At 34.5% G+C, this 24,628-nt stretch overlaps 1 protein-coding gene across 6 annotated transcripts in view; it reads left to right on the forward strand.

Annotated features, from left to right (window-relative positions):
* The window catches only part of LOC127731874 (ankyrin repeat domain-containing protein 50-like), a 109,447-nt gene that overhangs the window by 15,167 nt on the left and 69,652 nt on the right, over positions 1-24,628 (forward strand). For 4 of the 6 annotated variants that reach the window (XR_007995860.1, XR_007995864.1, XR_007995863.1 and 1 more), the window contains exons 2-3: positions 4,238-4,291; positions 5,133-5,218. The gene's annotated coding sequence lies outside the window, so the exon portion shown is untranslated. The remainder of the gene's footprint in view (positions 1-4,237; positions 4,292-5,132; positions 5,219-24,628) is intronic. The other 2 variants (XR_007995859.1, XR_007995862.1) reach the window with 1 other exon arrangement.

Here is a 24,628-nt window from a genome sequence, read left to right on the forward strand (position 1 = left end):
GGATAGACTGATAGTAGTTTGTATTAACGTCTGATCAGCTTGAGGGTTGATTAATTTATTACGTTAGCTTGTGGGGGAATAAACCATTCCCACTATTGCACTTATGCATAAAATATTAAATAAGAGTAATATAAGAGAAAATATAAATATGAAAAGTGGCATATCTGGTAAAAAAAAAAGTCTCACCAACTATAGGGTTTCACGTACAATTGTCATTATGATCGAAATAACGGACAGTCATTAAAATACATGCATGTACGCTTTGATAAAAAGGGGTGCCGCAGTTGCATATTATTCATCATAAATCTATTTCAAGTTTATACTTTCCTGTTATTCTTATCAGTTAACGCAGAGACATGTAACTATACATCTCTAGTTAACGACAATCAACTATATAAATATCTGAATCTGATGTGACTTACCGTTCATCTCTAGTGGTTCATCTCTTTCTTTTTTTTTTCTTCTTCTTTTTTTTTTTGATTTGGGCAGGAACATAAACATTGTTAGATATAATGTTCCCAGGTTTGAGGAGGGGGGGGGGGGGGGGGGTTGGAGGTCAAGTCTATCGAAAGTTACAAAATAAGAACGTTGTATTTATGAATTTACAAGAAGAATTCTGTTCTTGGACGTAGTTTTCTCCTTTCTTTTTTTTTTAGTTCAGTGATTTAATTTGAGAAAAAATCTAGTCAGAATTTAAATCGTTCCGACAATCCCCCACCTAATACTCCTCTAAAATCATGAATGGTCATGCTTCACAATCATCAGAATTTACTTTGCATTGGTACATTCTGTATCGGTAGTGATTAACCTTGACATTTCCGGGTATAACAGAGCTACTTGTATATTACCTGTATGTGGTTAGGTACATCGTCCCATGAGGTCTTACGTATACAGGTTCACATTTATAATGGTTTCTGATATAACAAGGTTTTATGACATTCACACTTCTGCATGTTCTGTATACCAGTTTCTTATCTTATTTTCAGACCGAATGAGGATGTGAATATTTTCCAGGAAAAATATTGAGTATCAAAGTATCAAATTAATTTCGGGATTTTTTTCTTTCTTGGTATTAAATCACAGAAATTTAAAGATAATACTGCTTATAGATATAAGAAGATGTGGTATGAGTGCAAAGGAGACAACTCTCCATCCAAGTCACAATTTATAAAAGTAAACCATTATAGGTCAAAGTACGGTCTTCAACACGGAACCTTGGCTCACACCGAACAGCAATTAAGCTATAAAGCGCCCCAACAAATTACTAGTGTAAAACCAGGAGTATTCTTGTCAGTTAAGACAGACATATAATTATATGTATATATATGTCTGCGGTATAGACATGGTTTATGAATGAATGATAAGTCTTACAAAGGTACAAGATATAAAGCACATTGAACATTGATTCCGCCGGTCTGTCTCCATTCAATAAAGGCAAGTTGACGTTAGATTGATTCTGTAAAAAATTTTAAACATCATTGGTCAAATAGCTAAAGTATTTGTTGTGAGATGTAGAATATTTTAATAAGGACATTCCCGATTAGGTAAATGTAGATCGCTTTGGACGGACCAAATTATATTAATGTAACTGATAATTTTCTCTGCACATTTAAATATTCAAGGTTACCGATCATAATTCAAAATAGCACAGTTTTTGGTTTATACGCTTGTTTTCGTGGGCCATTTTTATTTATAAAATTATTTCATTGAAAGTTATTCAGAATTCCGATGTTACAACAAAATACTCACCCATCTATTTAAAAACTGAGCTAACGCAAAATATAAAAAATATATATAACGGCGATTCAGGTATTTTGCCACCATATTCCTCCCCAAATAATTATTTTTTTCTGTCTCAAACCCACATTTCTCAAAATAATTTTTGTTCTTAATTATTCGATCTCATTCCAATAAGACAAAGTTGACCTTAAATTTCTTGTCAACTTTTTAATTATCTTTCTTCAAATGGCTGAAGTATTTATACGTTGTGAGATTTAAAATATTTTGATAAGGACATTAATTCCTGAATATGTAAATAAAGATCGCTTTGGATGGACCAAATTAAATAATTGCAATTGGTAATTATCTATTTCAAATATTCAAGGTTACTGATTCTAATTTAAAATAGTACAATTTTTAGTTCATACACTCGTGTTTAGAATGCCATTATTATTTATTCAATTAAATTAATTCAGTATTTCATTGTTACAAAAATATTCAGCAGTCATAATTCATTTTAAACTGAGCTTACGGAAAATATAAAAATATACCACGGCTATCCAGTTATTGTGCCACCATATTACTCCGTCAAAATAATTATATTTTTTTTAATTTTCTGTCTCAAACTATCACTCCCGTTTATCATTCATACGAAATGATGTTCACACCTGGAACGGTGAACCGTGACGGCTAAAATTCACTGAGTGAAGATCAAAAGATTAGAATTACAGAATGCAAACCTTTAAATACCTTGATTTTAACCACGCATTCAACAGGTAGTCACTAAGTGTCACAGTACAATACACATTGTATTTACACGGTACTAGCGGAAAATGTTTGCTAGACTGAAGTAAAAGGTGAGAATACAAACATGCATTTTTAATACACTATCAGTTAAATATGTTTGTTGAAAATATCCGTCGGGAAAAAATTCATAAAAATATTCTATTGTATGATTTACTTTTATTACTATAATGACTATAATCATATCAGAAATCCCTAAAATATAAATCGTACATTTTATTTTTAAAAGTTGCACGGCTGATCACTTTACTTTCTTAATTATTAGTTGGTTAATAGCTACGCCAAAAGTCGTCGATGCGCTTTAAATCGCGTTATTAGATGATCAACGAACAAGACTTAAATGAGATTAATTCCACTCCTGGCATGCAAAAAGACTTAAACTACGTCACAGAAGTCAGGAAGTTCGAATAAATAAAATTAATAATTCCCAATTTTCTTCTTTATTAGTTTTCATATCCAGATAAAACTTGGTGAATATGTTTTTTATGGTATTATGAACATAATAAGATGATAAGTAAAAAATCACGAATTTTCCCTTTAAGGAGTTATTGCCCTTTATATTCAATTTTTAACCATTTTTCGTAAATTTTTGTAATCTTTTACAAAAATCTTCTCCTCTGAAACTACTAAGACAAATTTAACCAAACTTGTCCACAATCATCATTAGGGTATCTAGTTTAAAAAAAAAGTTTTAACATATGTAGAAGACGTTGACTGGTGGAGCATTGACTTTTGATTTGTCAAAATTGTCATATGCTTATTCAAAATGTGCACTAAACACAGCAGCTTGAGGAAGATTTGTAAATAAAAAAACTGTAACGTAAGGCATTCTTGAGATAAATCTGAGGAGTTTAGACTGAAAAGGAATTAATAAGCAGTGATATGTTTATTGTCTTTCAGGTAAACATACCACATTTGTAGCCAGGGTATGAGATGTAGACAAAGTTCCCCCTTTGTGAAAAACAAAAATAAAATTAACCCTTATAAAGTGGAAATTCAGATTAAAAAGTTTGACTATTAACATTTGAGCGGCATGACCAAAATGACTCCATTAGAGAATAGTCTGGCTAATAACAGGCTTTCATGTACCAAGTCAGGAATATGACAGTTGTTTTCCATTCGTTTATTACCACAAAACACAGATCAAGTTTGAATTTTGATGGCATCACTTTTTCTGTTCTAGAGTTATGCCCCTTTACAAATGGAAAAATTGCTGAAATTTTTATTCCGTTCTATAACTTTAGTTAAACTCAACCAAATGTTATGAAACTTATGCACAATGCTTATTAGGGCTTTTCCAGAATTAATTGTATGGGGGGGGGGGGGGGGGGGGGGGGGTCGGAAGGCACTTTTATTTAAATTTGATGGGTGGTGGTTATTCTAAGAAAGATTGCTTGAACATTTAAAGGAAATATCCAATTAAAAATTTATGCATGGTGGGGTCAAATAGAAAGTGCATTCCGACTTATGTCCCTTCATAACATTATATGCAAGCGGGGGCATCAGCTGTGTCCCATGGACACATTCCCCATTTATTTCAAACTATTATGAATTAATTTTAAAAACTCTTACACTGAGCTTTGTATGGAACTATGAAAGGTTTAGACCTCTTTTTTTTTTCATTTAATGACAATTATATAAAAATTCAGAGAAAGTTAACAAATATTTAAACAGATGTGATGTAAACTGAAGTTGAGCTATTTTATACTTTCAGTTTGAAGATCTATTTGTATTCATCTATTCAAGTCCAGTCAATTTATTACTATAGGTAAGTGAACATAATAGTCAAATTGGATTGGAACGATTAATAATTTAGTTTATCAGATGATTTACAATGTTCATGTGAATATTAAAATTCTAAAAGGGGAGATAATCAAGAACTAGCTGCATGGTTCATTCTAGTAAGTAGCATTACACCAGTCCAGTGCTTTTTAATTCTTTTTTAACAGGATTAACATTTTTCACTCTGTAACTTCTATACAAAAATAACATGAAGTTATTACATATTTAATTTCATTTAAGAGTAAAAAGCTAATAAAACATTGCAATCATTACAATTGATTGATTGTTGGTTGCTTAACGTCCATCAATCATTATAATATAAATTGTATATAACAATAGAGTTGTTAACTAAGAAATCAGCTGTATGAATGAAAGATGGGAGATAGTGTTCTCAATAAGGCTGTCAATGAGTCATGGATTCATGAAAATCGGTCTGGACTCATCATTTTCAAAACTGATGAATATAAAGATGCATAAGGATCATAAAATATTGTATCAACTAAGCATGCATATCATCATATCATTTTATAGCAAATGTTTAAAAATAATAAAATTTGATGTCATTTCCTTTCTCTATTTTATCATGAAGACTAAAAACAATAATTATGTAGCAATAAACAGTGAGAAGAAATTATATTGCTACATAAATAATGACGATTCAATAGTCCTTTGTCAGAATCCTAGGAGGTCTATGTCAATCAGACAGAAACCAATCAATGAGAGATGTCAAAATGGTATTCAAAGAGTCTTTATTACATGTTATTATTTCTACTTTAATGCAAACATTTATATTTCCATATTGAACATCTATTATTGATATTTATTAGACCCTTGTCCAGTCAATGTGATCCTTGTCCAGTCAATGTGACCCTCGTCCAGTCATTATCCTTGTCCAGTCAAGTTTTTATCATAGGTAAGTGTACATTATTTGTAAACTATATATGATATATATCCATCTGGTTAAACATTTATAATGAGAAATCCCTTTATTATCAGATTTAAAAAAAAAGGTTTATACTTGATTTAAAAGCGTCATCCAATGAAATTGCTCAGGGCTTTTCCAGAATTATTTGAATGGGAGTGGCAGGGGTGGGAGGGTGGGGACTTTTATTCAAATTTGATGTGTGGTGGTAATTTTAGACAGAAAGACTTAACAATTTTATTATTAAAGTAATCAAGTAAAATTTTATGCATGATGGTGATAATTAAAAAGTGCATTCGTATGACCTTTCCCCCTGCCAACCAACATGGCTGACATGGCTCAAAATGGAGTTTATGGGTAGAATGCAAGTTTTGTCTATTATCTTGAAAACTGCTATAGGTCGAGAAATTCTGACAGGCAGAAATGTTCAGAATGTTTACATCCACCTACTGTTCACTTGAATCGATCAAAATTGGCCTACAACTACTTATAGGAGTTATTACCCTTGAATGACCAATTGTACCATTTTTTCCTGCAAGGTCTACATGTCTGTCACACTGCATTCACCTGACCAGGACTTCATTTCATGGATCAGTGATCAAGGTTAAAATTTCATGATGAAGTCCATATCTCAGATACCATAAGCAATATATAGGTCAGCTATATTTGGTGTATGGAATGCTTGTTTGGTGAACATGTTTGTCTGTTAGGATTTTCAGACCTTGATCTTATTTTCATTGGTCAGTGTTAAGTGTTTGTGGTTTGGTCAGGTTCTCAGATGCTATAAGCAATAGATCAGCTGTATTTTGGTTTATGATATGCTTGTAAGGAAATCATGTTTGTCTTTCCGAATGGTTTATATGACCTTTACCTTATTTTCATGGTTCATTCGTCAATGTTAATATTTCATGGTTATATAAAAATAAGGAGATGTGGTATGATTTTACATATTTTACAAATCTTTAAAAATCATATAAATGCAAAGTTTTTAGTATTTGTTAGTTGGTATTATCATTTGATATAAAAATAAAGAGATGTAGTATGATTGCCAATGAGACAACTATCCACCAAAGTAAAAATAAAGAGATGTAGTATGATTGCCAATGAGACAACTATCCACCAAAGTAAAAATAAGGAGATGTGGTATGATTGCCAATGAGACTATCTTCCAAAGTAAAAATAAAGAGATGTGGTATGATTGCCAGTGAGACAACTATCTGCCAAAGTAAAAATAAGGTGATGTGGTATAATTGCCAAAGAGACATCTATCTGTCAAAGTAAAAATAAAGTGATGTTGTATGATTGCCAGTGAGACAACTATCTGCCAAAGTAAAAATAAGGTGATGTGGTATAATTGCCAATGAGACAACAATCTTCCAAAGTAAAAATAAGGAGATGTAGTATAATTGCTAATGAGACAACTATCCACCAAGTAAAAATAAGGAGATGTGGTATAATTGCCAATGAGACAACTATCCGCCAAGTGAAAATAAGGAGATGTGGTATGATTGCCAATGAGAACTATCTGCCAAAGTAAAAATAAGGAGATGTGGTATAATTGCCAATAAGAACTATCCACCAAAGTAAAAATAAGGATATGTGGTATGATTGCCAATGAGAACTATCCACCAAAGTAAAAATAAGGAGATGTGGTATTATTGCCAATGAGACAAATATTGGCCAAAATTAAAATAAGGAGATGTGGTATGATTGCCAATGAGACAACTATCTGCCAAGTAAAAATAAGGAGATGTGGTATGATTGCCAATGAGAAAACTATCTTACAAAGTAAAAATAAGGAGATGTGGTATGATTGCCTATGAGAACTATTCGTCAGAGTAAAAATAAGAAGATCTGCTATAGTAAAAATAAGGGGATGTGGTATGATTGCCAATGAGATCTATCCGGCAAAGTAAAAATAAGAAGATCTGCTATAGTAAAAATAAGGAGATGTGGTATGATTGCCAACGAGAACTATTCGCCAGAGTAAAAATAAGGAGATAAGGTATGATTGCCAATGAAAACTATCCGCCAAAGTAAAAATAAGGAGATGTGGTATGATTGCCAATGAGAACTATCCACCAAAGTAAAAATAAGGAGATGTGGTATGATTGCCAATGAGAACTATCTGCCAAAGTAAAAATAAGGAGATGTGGTATGATTGCCAATGAGAACTATCTGCCAAAGTAAAAATAAGGAGATGTGGTATGATTGCCAATGAGAACTATCTGCCAAAGTAAAAATAAGGAGATGTGGTATGATTGCCAATGAGAACTATCTGCAAAAGTAAAAATAAGGAGATGTGATTTGATTGCCAATGAGAACTATCTGCCAAAGTAAAAATAAGGAGATGTGGTATGATTGCCAATGAGAACTATCTGCCAAAGTAAAAATAAGGAGATGTGGTATGATTGCCTATGAGAACTATCCACCAAAGTAAAAATAAGAAGATCTGCTGTAGTAAAAATAAGGAGATGTGGTATGATTGCCAATGAGAACTATCTGCCAAAGTAAAAATAAGGAGATGTGGTATGATTGCCAATGAGAACTATCCACCAAAGTAAAAATAAGGAGATGTGGTATGATTACCAATGAGACAAATATTGGCCAAAATTAAAATAAGGAGATGTGGTATGATTGCCAATGAGACAATTATCCGCCAAGTAAAAATAAGGATATGTGGTATAATTGCCAATGAGACAACAATCTTCCAAAGTAAAAATAAGGAGATGTGGTATGATTGCCTATGAGAACTATTCGTCAGAGTAAAAATAAGGAGATGTGGTATGATTGCCAATGAGAACTATCCACCAAAGTAAAAATAAGAAGATCTGCTATAGTAAAAATAAGGAGATGTGGTATGATTGCCAATGAGAACTATTAGCCAGAGTTAAAATAAGGAGATGTGATATGATTGCCAATGAGAACTATCCGCCAAAGTAAAAATAAGAAGATCTCATATATTAAAAATAAGGCGATGTGGTATGATTGCCAATGAGACAACTATCAGCCAAGTAAAAATAAGGAGATGTGGTATAATTTCCAATGAGACAACTATCTTCCAAAGTAAAAAAAGGAGATGTTGTATGATTGTCAATGAGAACTATCCGCCAAAGTAAAAATAAGGAGATGTGGTATGATTGCCAATTAGTATGGTGCCCAATGTCCAAAAAGTCTTCTAGTTAACAAGTTTAAGTTAACGGATAACACACGGCTAATTGTTTTTGCAAATTATAGGAAAATCATTATATTTTATGACTATGATTCTCGTCGTAAGTTTCCATGGTCACGATTTTCCAAATTTCGTGTTTTTACAGGGTACCTCCAGATACTGTTTTGTGCATGGAATTTTTAACATGAATAATAAAATTATTATGCTCTTTGTTGGTAATTAAAATAGTACTTATAATATAGTTTATACAATAAATATACCATATAACAAAAGTGGAAAATATTTAGGGATTATAGATTTATTCTTACGAGGAAGCTCGGAGCATCCTCCGAGGATGCTCAGAGCTTTTTAAGTAGGCTCTTCTCAGCAGTTGATGTGACAATAATTATAATTATCAATTTTAAGATGTCAATCAAATCTGTAGCACTTCTATAATAAAGAAAGTAAATCATTATAGAGGAAGCTCTATTAACACCTGTGTAAACATCTGGTCTATTCAAATAAATATCTGGCCTATTCAAATAAATATTGCTTGAAATTTTACAAATCTATAAAACAGATTATAGAATTATAAACTCTATAAAACAGAGTAAAAATAAGGAGATGTGGTATGATTGCCAATGAAAACTATTCGCCAGAGTAAAAATAAGGAGATGTGGTATGATTGCCAATGAGAACTATTCGCCAGAGTACAAATAAGGAGATGTGGTATGATTGCCAATGAGAACTATTAGCAGAGTAAAAATAAGATGTGGTATGATTGCCAATGAGACAGCTATCCGCCAAGTAAAAATAAGGAGATGTGGTATAAAACGAAGTTTGGGAAGACTTATTGTTTTTGCTCAGTTCTTATTATGTCACCCGAACGACAATGTCGGGTGACATATTGCTTTTCCTCTGTTTCTTTTTCCCTATTATTAAGTCTCCCAAACGAAGTTTGGGAAGACTTATTGTTTTTGCTCAGTTCTTATTATTATTATTATTCTTCTTCTTCTTCTTCTTCTTCTTCTTCTTCTTCTTCTTCTTCTTCTTCTTCTTCTTCTTCTTCTTCTTCTTCTTCTTCTTCTTCCGCCGCTTTTAAATTTGAACTTGTCCGCACCCGTTCTCCAAAACCGCTTGTCGGATTAACTTAGGGTTTCGCAATATGTTAGACTAACATGTCTAGTGGTGCAATCAGGGTTTTGTTTTTGCAATGGGGTTTATAAAGGGGTACTTTGAGGGGCAAAAAGAAAAGAGGGTTTTACTATAGAACCCTATGGGATTTTATTTTTTAAAATTTTCAAATGATTATAAATTGAAAACCGTTCGTGATAGACACAAACTTTTTAATTGAAAATGTTCTAAATGATGAAGCCCATTAAATGAAATACAGGGTTAGTCCCCAGGGGTCACCCCCACCCCCTGCCATTTAAGAAAGTTCTAATACCTTGTAAGTGGTCAAGATCCCCACCCCTAAACCATATATATTCTGGTTTGTCATGCTAAGATGGTTTGAATGATATACAGGGTTAGTCCCCAGGGGTCATCCCCACCCCCTGTCATTTGAGAAAGTTCATATATCTTGTAAATGGTCGAGATCCCCACCCCTAAACCATATATATTCTGGTTTGTCATGATAAAGTACATCAAATGTAATACAGGGTTAGTCCCCAGGGGTCACCCCCACCCCCTGCCATTTAAGAAAGTTCTAATATCTTCTAAGTTGTCAAGATCCCCACCCCTAAACCATATATATTCTGGTTTGTCATGCTAAGATGGTTTGAATGATATACAGGGTTAGTCCCCAGGGGTCATCCCAACCCCCTGCCATTTTAGAAAGTTCTAATATCTTGTAAATGGTCGAGATCCCCACCCCTAAACCATATATATTCTGGTTTGTCATGATAAAGCACATCAAATGTTATATAGGGTAAGTCCCCAGGGGTCACCCCCACCCCCTGCCATTTAAGAAAGTTCTAATATCTTCTGAGTGGTCAAGATCCCCACCCCTAAACCATATATATTCTGGTTTGTCATGCTGAGATGGTTTGAATGATATACAGGGTAAGTCCCCAGGGGTCATCCCGACCCCCTGCCATTTGAGAAAGTTCTAATATCTTGTAAATGGTCGAGATCCCCACCCCTAAACCATATATATTCTGGTTTGTCATGATAAAGCACATCAAATGTTATACAGGGTTAGTCCCCAGCGGTCACCCCCACCTCTTGCCATTTGAGAAAGTTCTAATATCTTGTAAATGGTCGAGATCCCCACCCCTAAACCATATATATTCTGGTTTGTCATGATAAAGCACATCAAATGAAATACAGGGTTAGTCTCCAGGGGTCACCCCCACCCCCTGCCATTTAAGAAAGTTCTAATATCTTCTAAGTGGTCAAGATCCCCACCCCTAAACCATATATATTCTGGTTTGTCATGCGAAGATGGTTTGAATGATAGACAGGGTTAGTCCCCAGGGGTCATCCCGACCCCCTGCCATTTGAGAAAGTTCTAATATCTTTTAAATGGTTGAGATCCCTACCCCTAAACCATATATATTCCTATTTGTCATGATAAAGTACATCAAATGTAATACAGGGTTAGTCCCCAGGGGTCACCCCCACCCCCTGCCATTTAAGAAAGTTCTAATATCTTCTAAGTTGTCAAGATCCCCACCCCTAAACCATATATATTCTGGTTTGTCATGCTAAGATGGTTTGAATGATATACAGGGTTAGTCCCCAGGGGTCATCCCGACCCCCTGCCATTTTAGAAAGTTCTAATATCTTGTAAATGGTCGAGATCCCCACCCCTAAACCATATATATTCTGGTTTGTCATGATAAAGCACATCAGATGTTATACAGGGTAAGTCCCCAGGGGTCACCCCCTCCCCCTGCCATTTAAGAAAGTTCTAATATCTTCTAAGTGGTCAAGATCCCCACCCCTAAACCATATATATTCTGGTTTGTCATGCTGAGATGGTTTGAATGATATACAGGGTAAGTCCCCAGGGGTCATCCCGACCCCCTGCCATTTGAGAAAGTTCTAATATCTTGTAAATGGTCGAGATCCCCACCCCTTAACCATATATATTCTGGTTTGTCATGATAAAGCACATCAAATGTTATACAGGGTTAGTCCCCAGCGGTCACCCCCACCCCTTGCCATTTGAGAAAGTTCTAATATCTTGTAAATGGTCGAGATCCCCACCCCTAAACCATATATATTCTGGTTTGTCATGCCAAGATGATTTGAATGATATACAAGGTTAGTCCCCAGGCATCACTAATGCATATAACTTTACTGGACCAAACCAATTTTCACTGGATGTTGCCCAATGTCAGGCGACCCTGGGAATTACGAATTATGGGAGCTTCGTTTGGGAGACTTCGTAACAGCATCCTGTTACAATCATTTCTTGTTATTATTTTTCTTCCACCTAATTTTGTCCAGCAGTTTTCTCGGAGGCAATGGAACCAATCTTCATGATTGTTGAGCATAATGAGGACCACCATCAGTGGAGTTGCAGTGAAACTTTGGAACTTTAAAATGGCCGCCGTTTCCATGGAAACAGCAAAAATGTGAAAAATATTTTTTTTGTTTTTGATGACTAATTTGAGAATGCCTAACCTAAAAATCATCAAATTTTTATACAACATAGGTATCCACTATATACAGGTTTTGGATGATTTTAAGAATCATCGGAACTACTGTATTGCCATGGAACTCGGGAAAGGTTTGTCATTATAAACCTTATGGGAAAAACCTTAAAGTAGCATTTTCTCTCTTAAATTGGTAGGTCAAATCCATTGAATCTTTAATGGTATGTTCCCTCCCATGAACCAATGTGGCATACAATTTTGGGAATGGTCTTTGTTACCATGGAAACCAGCAAAAATGTCAAAAATTTCAAAATGCACCAAACTTAGTATAACTTTATATTAATGCTAACTGGCATGTATAGATAAGACTTTTGACTTTGGAATTTCCAAAATGGTCACTGTTGCCATGGAAACAGCAAAAATGTGAAAATTTCAAAATGCTCCAAATGTTCTGAAAATTTAAAGAAAGATGTATTGCCATGCATATATGTGCATTCACTGTTTAAAATTTTTGAAATGGCTGCCACTTAGTGGCAATGGGGGGAAGGGTGACATCTGCTATTGCTTGCAATGGCAAATCTAGTTATTATGTCACCCGATCGTCAATGTTGGGTGACATATTGCTTTTCCTCTGTTTCTTTTTCCCTATTATTATTATGTCACCCGATCAACAATGTCGGGTGACATATTGCTTTTCCTCTGTTTCTTTGTTATTATTATTATTTTTCCAATGATTTTTGTCCGGCAGTTTTTTTTTGAGCCAATGGAACCAATCTTAATGATTGTGTACTATAATGAGGAATACAAAATTTCGAGTTGCAGTAGGTCTTAAGAACATAAAAAATGGCTGCCGTTACCATGGAAACGGAACAAATGTGAAAAAATCCAGTTTTTGGTTTTGGTGAACTATTTGGATATGCTTAAATTTTGAATCATTATATTTTAACACAATGTAGGTGCCCACTATATACTGGTGTTGGATGATTTTGGCAATCATTGGAACTACTATGTTGCCATGGAAACTACACCAAAAATTTCAAAAATATCAAATTGCTCCAAACTTAATGAAACTTCACTGTAACGATGAGCAACATTGGAAGATGTGGCATTTGGAGTTAGAATTTCCAAAATGGCTGCTGTTACCATGGAAACAATGCAAAAAGGTCAAAATGCTCCAAAAACTTCAGGGTTTGGTGAATAATTTTGGTATGCTTTAACTTAAAATCATCAAATTTTTATACAATATAGTTGTCCATTATATACAGGTTTTGAATGATTTTGACAATCATTGGAACTACTATGTTACCATGGATACAGGAGCAAAAGTTTCAGAATGCTTCAAACTTAATGAAACTTCACAATAATGTTGACTGTCATGTGTTGAAGCGGCAATTGGCGTTGGAATTTCCAAAATGGCTGCCGTTACCATGGAAACAAGGCAAAAAATGAAAAATTATGCGTTAAATTTGTAAATCCGCTAAATGTTCTAAAAAATTACAGAAAGATGTATAGCCATCAGTATATGTGCATTCACTGTTTAAAATTTTAAAACTGGCTGCAATCTAGTGGCAATGGGGGAAGGGTGACATCCGCTATTGCTTGCAATGGCAAATCTAGTTATTATTATTATACGACCGCAAAAAAATTTTGTGGTCGTATATTGGTATGACGTTGGCGTCGTCGTCCGAAGACACATTGGTTTTCGCACTCTAACTTTAGTCTAAGTGAATGGATCTTTTTGAAATTTGACCATAAGGTTCAATACCACAAAAGGAAGGTTGGGATTGATTTTGGGGGTTATGGTACCAACAGTTAAAGAATTAGGGGCCAAAAAGGGGCCAAAAATAAGCATTTTCTAGTTTCTAGACAATAACTGTGGAACGGTGTATGGATCTCTCTGAAATTATACTACAAGTTTCCATACCACAAAGGGATGGTTAGGATTTGCTTTGGGGGGTTATGGCTCAAACCGTTTAGGAATTAGGGGGGAAAAACAAGGTTGTCCTGGTTAATGGACAAATACTTTAGTACAAAACATAATTTGAAGCAGTGTAAGGGAGATAAATCAAATATATCATTGAAATTATCTCCCTTACACTGCTTTTAAATTATGTATAAAGTAATGGTTAATGAACAATAAAGATAATTTAAAACAGTGTAAGGGAGGTAATCCAAATACAATGTTTTGGTTACTTCCCTTACACTGCTTTTAAATTATGTTTAAAGAAATGCATATTTATAAAGGAAGACCAGTAAAAATATCTGCAAATGTTGCATCTGTTTTTTTTACAAAAAAATCCATATGAAGGTCCAAAGGGTCCAAAATTAAACTTTGTTTGATTTTAGCAAAAATTGAATATATGAGGTTCTTTGATATGCTGAATCTAAACATGTATTTAGATTTTTGATTTTTGGCCCAGTTTTCAAGTTGGTCCAAATTGGGGTCCAAAATTAAACTTTGTTTGATTTCAACAAAAATTGAATATATGGGGTTCTTTGATATGCTGAATCTAACCATGTATTTAGATTTTTTATTTGTGGACCCCGTTATCAAATTGGTTCATATTGAGGTCAAAAGGGTCCAAAATTAAACTTTGTTTGATTTCATCTGAAATTGAATTATTGGGGTTCTTTGATATTCCAAATCTAACCGTGTATTTAGATTTTTAATTTTGGGTCCTGTTTTTTAAATTGGTCTACATTAAGGTCCAAAGGGTCTAAAATTTAACTTAGTTTGATATTAGCAAAAATTGAATTCTTGGGGTTCTTTGATATGCTGAATCTAAACATGTGTTTAGATTTTTTATTATGGGCCCAGTTTTTAAGTTGGTCCAAGATAGGGTCCAGTATTTAAACTTTCTTTGATTTCAACAAAAATTTAATATATGGGGTTCTTTGATATGCTGAATCTTAACATGTATTTAGATTTTTGATTATGGGGCCCAGTTTTCAAGTTGGTCCAAATTGGGGTCCAAAATTAAACTTTGTTTGATTTCAACAAAAATTGAATATATGAGGTTCATTGATATGCTGAATCTAACCATGTATTTAGATTTTTTATTTGTAGGCCCCGCTATCAAATTGGTTCATATTGAGGTTAAAAGGGTCCAAAATTAAACTTTGTTTGATTTCATCAGAAATTGAATTATTGGGGTTCTTTACTATGCCAAATCTAACCGTGTATTTAGATTTTTAATTTGGGTCCCGTTTTTTAAATTGGTCTTCATTGAGGTCCAAAGGGTCCAAAATTAAACTTAGTTTGATTTTAACAAAAATTGAATTCTTGGGGTTCTTTGATATGCTGAATCTAAACATGTGTTTAGATTTTTTATTATGGGCCCAGTTTTCAAGTTGTGAATATATGGGGTTCTTTGATATGCTGAATCTAACCATGTATTTTGATTTTGGACATTGGACCATAATAGGTAAATTAAAAAAAATTCAAGTTCTTAGACCACATTCTTTCTGTGTCAGAAACCTATGCTGTGTCAAATATTTAATAACAATCCAAATTCAGAGCTGTATCAAGCTTGAATGTTGTGTCCATACTTGCCCAAACTGTTCAGGATTCGACCTCTGCGGTCGTATCAAGCTGTGCCCCAGCGAAGCATTTTATTATTATTATTATTTTTCTACCACCTTATTTTGTCCGCCCGTTTTCTCAGAGCCAAAGGAACCAATCTAAATGATGGTTCACTATAACAAGGAACCCTGACTTCCGAGTTGCAGTGCAACTTTGGAACTAAAAAATGGCTGCCATCACCATGGAAACTGACAAAAAGTGAAAAAGTAAATTTTTTGAGTTTGGTTAATAATTTGAGAATGCTTAAACTTAAAATCATTAAATTTTAATACAATGTAGTTGTCCACTATATACAGGTTTTGGCTGATTTTGACAATCATTGGAACTACTATGTTGCCATGGAAACTACACCAAAAATTTCAAAAATATCAAAATGCTCCAAATTTTATGAAACTTCACAGTAACGATGAGCAACATTTGTAGATGTTGAATTTGGCATTGGAATTTCCAAAATGGCTGCCGTTACTATGGAAACAATGCAAAAAAGGTCAGAATGCTTCAAAAACCTTAAAGTAGCATTTACTTTCTTAAAATGGTAGGTCAAATCCATTGAAACTTTGATGGTATGTTCCCTCCCATGTACCAATGTGGCATCTGTCATTAAATTTTGGGAATGGTCTCTGTTACCATAGGAACCAGCAAAAATGTCAAAAATTTCAAAAATTTTAAAATGCTCCAAACTTTATGAAACTTATTATAATTGTTACCTGGCAAGGTAAGATGAGACTTTTGACTTTGGAGTTACCAAAATGGTCACATATATGCATGGCAATACATCTTTCTGTAAATTTTCAGAATATTTGGAGCATTTTGAAATTTTCACATTTTTGTTGTTTCCATGACAATGTTGACCATTTTGGTAATTCCAAAGTCAAAAGTCTCATCTTACCTTGCCAGGTAACAATTATAATAAGTTTCATAAAGTTTGGAGCATTTTAAAATTTTTGAAATTTTTGACATTTTTATACGACCGCAAAAAAATTTTTGTGGTCGTATATTGGTATGACGTTGGCGTCGTCGTCGTCGTCCGAAGACACATAGGTTTTCGCACTCTAACTTTAGTTTAAGTGAATGGATCTCTATGAAATTTTACCACAAGGTTCAATACCACAAAAGGAAGGTTGGGATTGATTTTGGGGGTTATGGTACCAACAGTAAAGGAATTAGGGGCCAAAAAGGGGCCAAAAATAAGCATTTTTGTAACTTCCAGACATAACTTGTGTGTTAGTGTATGGATATCTCTGACATTGTACCACAAGGTTCCATATCACAAATGGAATGCTGGGATTGATTTTGGGGGTAATTGTCTCAAAATTTTAGGAATTATGGGCCAAAAAAGGGGCAAAAAACAAGCATTTTTCTAGTTTCATGACAATAACTTGTGTGTAAGTGTATGGATGTTTCTGAAATTGTACTACAAGGTTCCATATCACAAAGGGAAAGCTGGAATTGAGTTTGGGGGTAATTGCCAAAACGTTCAGGAATTGGGGGCCAAAAAAGGGGCCAAAAATAAGCATTTTTCTAGTTTCCAGACAATAACTTGTGTTCAAGTGTATGGATCTCTCTGAAATTGTACTGCAAGGTACCATACCACAAAGGGAAGGCTGGGATTGATGATGGGGGTAATTGCCTCAATATTTTAGGAATTAGGGGCCAAAAAGGGGCAAAAAACAAACATTTTTCTAGTTTCAGGACAATAACTTGTGTGTAAGTGTATGGATGTTTCTGAAATTGTACTACAAGGTTCCATATCACAAAGGGAAAGCTGGAATTGAGTTTGGGGGTAATTGCCGAAACGTTCAGGAATTGGGGGCCAAAAAAGGGGCCAAAAATAAGCATTTTTCTAGTTTCCAGACAATTACTTGTGTTCAAGTGTATGGATCTCTCTGAAATTGTACTGCAAGGTACCATACCACAAAGGGAAGGCTGGGATTGATGATGGGGGTAATTGCCTCAATATTTTAGGAATTAGGGGCCAAAAAGGGGCCAATAAACACATTTTTCTAGTTTCCAGACAATAACTTGTGTTCAAGTGTATGGATCTCTCTGAAATTGTACTGCAAGGTACCATACCACAAAGGGAAGGCTGGGATTGAGTTTTGGGGTGATGAATCATAAGGGGGTTCAAAAAATTTGGGGCGGGGAATTTTTTTTATTTCCTTTTTTTTCTTTTTTTCCTTTTTTTTTCTTTTAAAATTTTCCATTTTAAGTTGGTTATTTCTGATTTATATTTTAAAGCAAATGATAATGATATGGTAGGAGATACACACCAAACAGGATGTGTAAATTATTATATAATAAGTATTGTGCAATAGCAAGAAATTTTCAATTGCACAGTATTGCACAATAGCAAGAAATCTTCAATTGCACAGTATTGCTCAATAGCAAGAAATCTTCAATTGCACAGTATTGCGCAATAGCAAGAAATATCCAATAGCACAATATTGCGCAATAGCAAGAAATTGTCAATTGTACAGTATTGGGCAATAGCAAGAAATATTTAATTGCACAGTATTGTGCAAAAGAAGATACTTCGTATAAATTGCTTATTTCTTGACCAATTTCAATGGGGTTTTATTCTTGAATTCTTGGGGTTCTTTAATATGCTGAATCTAACCGTGTATTTAGTTTTTGGATTTTGGGCCCCGTTTTTAAATTGGTCCACATTGAGGTCCAAAGGGTCCAAAATTAAACTTTGTTTGATTTCATCAAAAATTGAATTATTGGGGTTCTTTGATATGCCGAATCTAACCGTGTATTTAGATTCTTAATTTTTGGTTCCGTTTTCAAATTGGTCTACATTAAGGTCCAAAGGGTCCAAAATTAAACTTAGTTTGATTTTAACAAAAATTGAATTCTTAGGGTTCTTTTATATGCTGAATCTAAACATGTATTTAGATTTTTGATTATGGGCCCAGTTTTCAAGTTGGTCCAAATCGGGGTCCAAAATTAAACTTTGTTTGATTTCAACAAAAAATTGAATATATAGGGGTTCTTTGATATGCTGAATCTAACCATGTATTTAGATTTTTGATTTTTGGGCCCTGTTATCAACTTTGTCCACATTGAGGTCAAAAGGGTCCAAAATTAAACTTTGTTTGATTTCATCAAAAACTGAATTCTTGGGGTTCTTTGATATGCTGAATCTAACCATGTATTTAGATTTTGGATATTGGACCATAATAGGTGAATGTCCAATTTAAAATTTTTAAGTTCTTAGACCACATTCATTCTGTGTCAGAAACCTATGCTGTGTCAAATATTTAATCACAATCCAAATGCAAAGCTGTATCAAGCTTGAATGTTGTGTCCATACTTGCCCCAACTGTTCAGGGTTCGACCTCTGCGGTCGTATCAAGCTGCGCCCTGCGGAGCATTTTATTGCTGGTTCCTATGGTAACAGAGACCATTCCCAAAATTTAATGACAGATGTATGTGCATACGATCAAATACAAATCTGTACTGCAAAACATCTTCTAGAATATGCTAGAAGAGAAAAAAATATATAATTTAACGTGCTTCTATTCTATACAAAAATCGTGCTTTCATACCACATCTTCCTTTATCTATTTGAAGAGAAAATCGCCACCGAGAGAGAGAGAAACACTAAGAGTACATATTAGTGACATTTCTGTACTTGCATTAAAGTACACATCCGTGAATCACACACCTGCTAAAATATACACATTAGCTGAAATCAATCGATGAAAGTGTAATTTAATTGTACAAGATAAGACACATGTATCGTGTGATACGCGAGCTATTAAAGAACAAAAATGAACAGTTAGTATGCCGCTCCGTCAATATATACACATGTTGTCAGTCCAAGGTCCCCTCTAAAAAGAATATAAATGAATACTTGCGCATCACGTGACTCCATGTTCTTCCTCGGCGTGGGTCTTTTTTTTATTCTAAAGAATTCCCAAACTATGAATAGAACTCAAACTTATTCTACGTGAAGAGAAAAAGAGGGGGGGGGGGGGGGGGAATCAAAGACATGCCAATTCCAGCATGTATAATAGATGTGCCATTTGACTTTGGTCACTCAAAGTAGTTGCTGCTACTGTGACAATGTCCAATAGAGGGTGACATCATAGCAAATCTAGTTTAATATTCTTATTCTTCTTTTTCTAAACCCTTAAACTGTCCTACCATTTTCTTGGAAGCTATAGAGGATGGAAACATTATATTTTTTCTGGGTATGGGTCTGTATCATGGGGGTTGCAGAACCCAATGTTCATGATACCAGGGTGTCATCTTGGCATAATAAGGGGGGCTCACAGATGTGGAATAATAATAATAATAAAGAAAGGGAGGAAAAGCAATATGTCACCCGACATTGTCGATCGGGTGACATAACTAGATTTGCAATTGCTAGCAATAACGGATGGCACCCTTCCCCAATTGCCAGGGTAACGGCAGCCATTGTGAAAATTCTAAACTCAAAGAGTGCATCTACACATGTCAATTAACATTTTTGTAAAGTTGATAAAATTTGAAGCATTTTGAAAATTTTGACATTTTTGCTGTTTCCATGGTAACGGCAGCCATTTTGAAAATTCCAAAGTCAAACTGCAAATCAGCACATGCCAGTTAACATTCCTGTGGAGTTTCTCCCAGTTTGGAACACTTTGATTTTTTTCGCATTTTTGCTGTTTCCTTGGAAACGGCGGCCATTTTTTTACCATTCCATAGCAAGGTGCACAACTTTACATGGGGGTCCTCATTATAGTAGAGTTCCATCAACATTGGTCCATTGGATTCCGAGAACTCGCTCGGACAAAATGTGTGGAAGAAAAATAATAAAAACTAGATTTGCCATTGAAAGCAATAGCTTATGGCACCCTTCCCACATTGCCAGGTGAGCGGCAGCCATTTTGAAAATTCCAAAGTCAAAGACCGCATCTACAGATGTCTATTAACATTGTAAAGTTTCTTCAATTTTGGAGCATTTTGAATTTTTTTTAATTTTTGCTATTTCCATGGTAACGGGTACCATTTCAAAAATTCCAAAGACAGGTGCCACTTTGGAACATGCCATGTTACATATCCATTAAGTTGTAGAAGGTTTGATCTAATATTCTTGCAGGAAATGCAGCTTCAATGTGTTTTTCCATAGGGCTAATGTTAAACTTTTTGTAATTTTGGAATTTCCTAATATTTTCACAACATCAAGGCATACCAAGGAACATTACCATAAAGTTTCATCCAGCTAGGTCTTATAATGAAAGATTTAGAATTTGCATTTTTTTTTTCACATTTTATCAGTTTCCATGGCAACAGCAGCCATCTTGATGATGCCATACCCCGATTGCACAATTTCATATAGTGGTCTACATTATGGTAAAGTTCCATCAATATTGTTCAAGCCACTTCTGAGAAATAGCATGGACAAAAAAGTGTGAAATGGTACCCGTTACCATGGAAATAGCAAAAATTAAAAAAAATTCAAAATGCTCTAAAATTGAAGAAACTTTACAATGTTAATAGACATCTGTAGATGCGGTCTTTGACTTTGGAATTTTCAAAATGGCTGCCGCTCACCTGGCAATGGGGGAAGGGTGCCATCCGCTATTGCTTGCAATGGCAAATCTAGTTTTTATTATTTTTCTTCCACACATTTTGTCCGCGCGAGTTCTCGGAATCCAATGGACCAATGTTGATGGAACTCTACTATAATGAGGACCCCCATGTAAAGTTGTGCACCTTGCTATGGAATGGTAAAAAATGGCCGCCGTTTCCAAGGAAACAGCAAAAATGCGAAAAAAATCAAAGTGTTCCAAACTGGGAGAAACTCCACAGGAATGTTAACTGGCATGTGCTGATTTGCAGTTTGACTTTGGAATTTTCAAAAAAGCTGCCGTTACCATGGAAACAGCAAAAATGTCAAAATTTTCAAAATGCTTCAAATTTTATCAAACTTTACAAAATTGTTTATTGACATGTGTAGATGCACTCTTTGAGTTTAGAATTTTCACAATGGCTGCCGTTACTCTGGCAATGGGGGAAGGGTGCCATCCGTTATTGCTAGCAATTGCAAATCTAGTTATGTCACCCGATCGACAATGTCGGGTGACATATTGCTTTTCCTCCGTTTCTTTATTATTATTATTATTATTATTCCACCTTTTTTGTCCTAGAGTTTTCTCGTAGATTTGTGGACCAATCATAATGAATGGGTACCATAATGGGGACCACCAACTCTAGTTATGCAGGACACCTTTGGATTTTTTTAAATGGCCACCGTTTCCATGGAAACCGCAACAATGTGAAAAAATTTCAAAAAGCCAATTCTTTTATTATTAGACCAAACCCAATGAAACTTTATGGAAATGTTGCCTGGTATGTGTGGAAGCACCGACTATATTTAGAAATTCCAAAATGGCTGCCATTGCCATGGAAACTGGGCAAAAGTTTAACATTGACCCTATGGGAAAACATATTAAAGGAGCATTTTCTTAAAGAATATAAGATTAAACCAAATGAATATGCAATTATATGTAACATGTCATCAGTCAGTGTGGCATATTCTTTGGAATTTTGGAATTAATCAATGTTACCATGGAAACAGCAAAAATTTCAAAAATGCTCCAAATTTAATGAAACTTAATATAAATGTTAACTGGCAAGTATAGATGAGACCTTCTACTTTGGAATTTCAAAAATGGCCGCCGTTGCCATGGAAACATCAAAAATGTGGAAAATTTCAAAAAGCTCTTAATGTTCTGATAATTTGCAGAAAGGTGTATAGCAATGCATATATGTGCATCCACTGTTTAAAATTTTCGAAACGGCTGCCGCTTAGTGGCAATGGGGAAAGGGTGACATCCGCTATTGCTTGCAATAGCAATTCTAGTTATGTCACCCGATCGACAATGTCGGGTGACATATTGCTTTTCCTCTGTTTCTTTTTCCCTATTATTATTATTTTTCTTCCACCTAATTTTGTCCAGCAGTTTTCTCGGAGGCAATGGAACCAATCTTCATGATTGTTGAGCATAATGAGGACCACCATCAGTGGAGTTGCAGTGAAACTTTGGAACTTTAAAATGGCCGCCCTTTCCATGGAAACAGCAAAAATGTGAAAAATATTTTTTTTGTTTTGATGACTAATTTGAGAATGCCTGAACTAAAAATCATCAAATTTTTATACAACATAGGTATCCACTATATAAAGGTTTTGGATGATTTTAAGAATCATCGGAACTACTGTATTGCCATGGAACTGGGGAAAGGTTTTCCATTATAACTCTATGGGAAAAACCTTAAAGTAGCATTTTCTCTCTTAAAATGGTAGGTCAAATCCATTGAAACTTTGATGGTATGTTCCCTCCCATGTACCAATGTGGCATCTGTCATTACAATTTTGGGAATGGTCTCTGTTACCATGGAAACCAGCAAAAATGTCAAAAAATTTCAAAATGCACCAAACTTAATATAACTTTATATTAATACTAACTGGCATGTATAGATAAGACTTTTGACTTTGGAATTTCCAAAATGGTCGCCGTTGCCATGGAAACAGCAAAAATGTGAAAATTTCAAAATGCTCCAAATGTTCTGAAAATTTACAGAAAGATGTATTGCCATGCATATATGTGCATTCACTGTTTAAATTTTTTTAAATGGCTTCCACTTAGTGGCAATGGGGGGAAGGGTGACATCCACCATTGCTTGCAATGGCAAATCTAGTTATTATTATTTTTCTTCCACCTAATTTTGTCCGCCCGTTTCCTCAGAGCTAAAGGAACCAATCTAAATGATGGTTCACTATAACAAGGAACCCTGACTTCCAAGTTGCAGTGCAACTTTGAAACTAAAAAATGGCTGCCATCACCATGGAAACTGAAAAAGGTGAAAAAATAAAATTTTTGAGTTTGGTTAATAATTTGAGAATGCTTAAACTTAAAATCATTAAATTTTAATACAATGTAGTTGTCCACTATATACAGGTTTTGGCTGATTTTGACAATCATTGGAACTACTATGTTGCCATGGAAACTACACCAAAAATTTCAAAAATATCAAAATGCTCCAAATTTTATGAAACTTCACAGTAACGATGAGCAACATTTGTAGATGTTGAATTTGGCATTGGAATTTCCAAAATGGCTGCCGTTACCATGGAAACAATGCAAAAAAGGTCAAAATGCTTCAAAAACCTTAAAGTAGCATTTACTTTCTTAAAATGGTAGGTCAAATCCATTGAAACTTTTATGGTATGTTCCCTCCCATGTACCAATGTGGCATCTGTCATTAAATTTTGGGAATGGTCTCTGTTACCATAGGAACCAGCAAAAATGTCAAAAATTTCAAAAATTTTAAAATGCTCCAAACTTTATGAAACTTATTATGATTGTTACCTGGCAAGGTAAGATGAGACTTTTGACTTTGGAATTTCCAAAATGGCCACTGTTGCCATGGAAACTGCAAAACAGTAAAAAAAAATCAAAATGCTTCAAATCTAATGAAACTTAATGTGATTGTTAACTGGCAAGTCTAGATGAGACTTTTGACTTTGGAATTTCCAAAGTGGCCACCGTTGCCATGGAAACTGCAAAACAGTCAAAAATTTTAAAATGATCAAAAAAGCTCTAAATGTCTTAAAAATTTACAGAAAGATGTATAGCCATGCATATATGTGCATTCCCTGTTTAAAATTTTCAAAATTGCTGCCGCTTAGTGGCAATGGGGGAAGGGTGACATCCGCTATTGCTTGCAATGGCAAATCTAGTTATTATTATTATTCTTCTTCTTCCTCTTCCTCTTCCTCATCCGCTGTTTTAAATTTGAACTTGTCCGCACCGGTTCTCCAAAACCACTTGTCAAATTAACTTAGGGTTTCACAATATGTTAGACTAACATGTCTAGTGGTGCAATCATTGTTTGGTTTGTGCAATGGGGTTTATAAAGGGGTACTTTGAGGGGCAAAAAGAAACGAGGGTTTTACAATAGAACCCTATGGGATTTTATTTTTTTAAATTTTCAAATGATTATAAATTGAAAACCGTTTGTGATAGACACAATCTTTTTAATTGAAAATGTTCTAAATGATAAAGCAC

Source organism: Mytilus californianus, unplaced genomic scaffold, assembly GCF_021869535.1.
Source record: "Mytilus californianus isolate M0D057914Y unplaced genomic scaffold, xbMytCali1.0.p SCAF_21, whole genome shotgun sequence".
In the NCBI taxonomy this organism is placed as follows: Eukaryota; Metazoa; Mollusca; class Bivalvia; order Mytilida; family Mytilidae; genus Mytilus; species Mytilus californianus.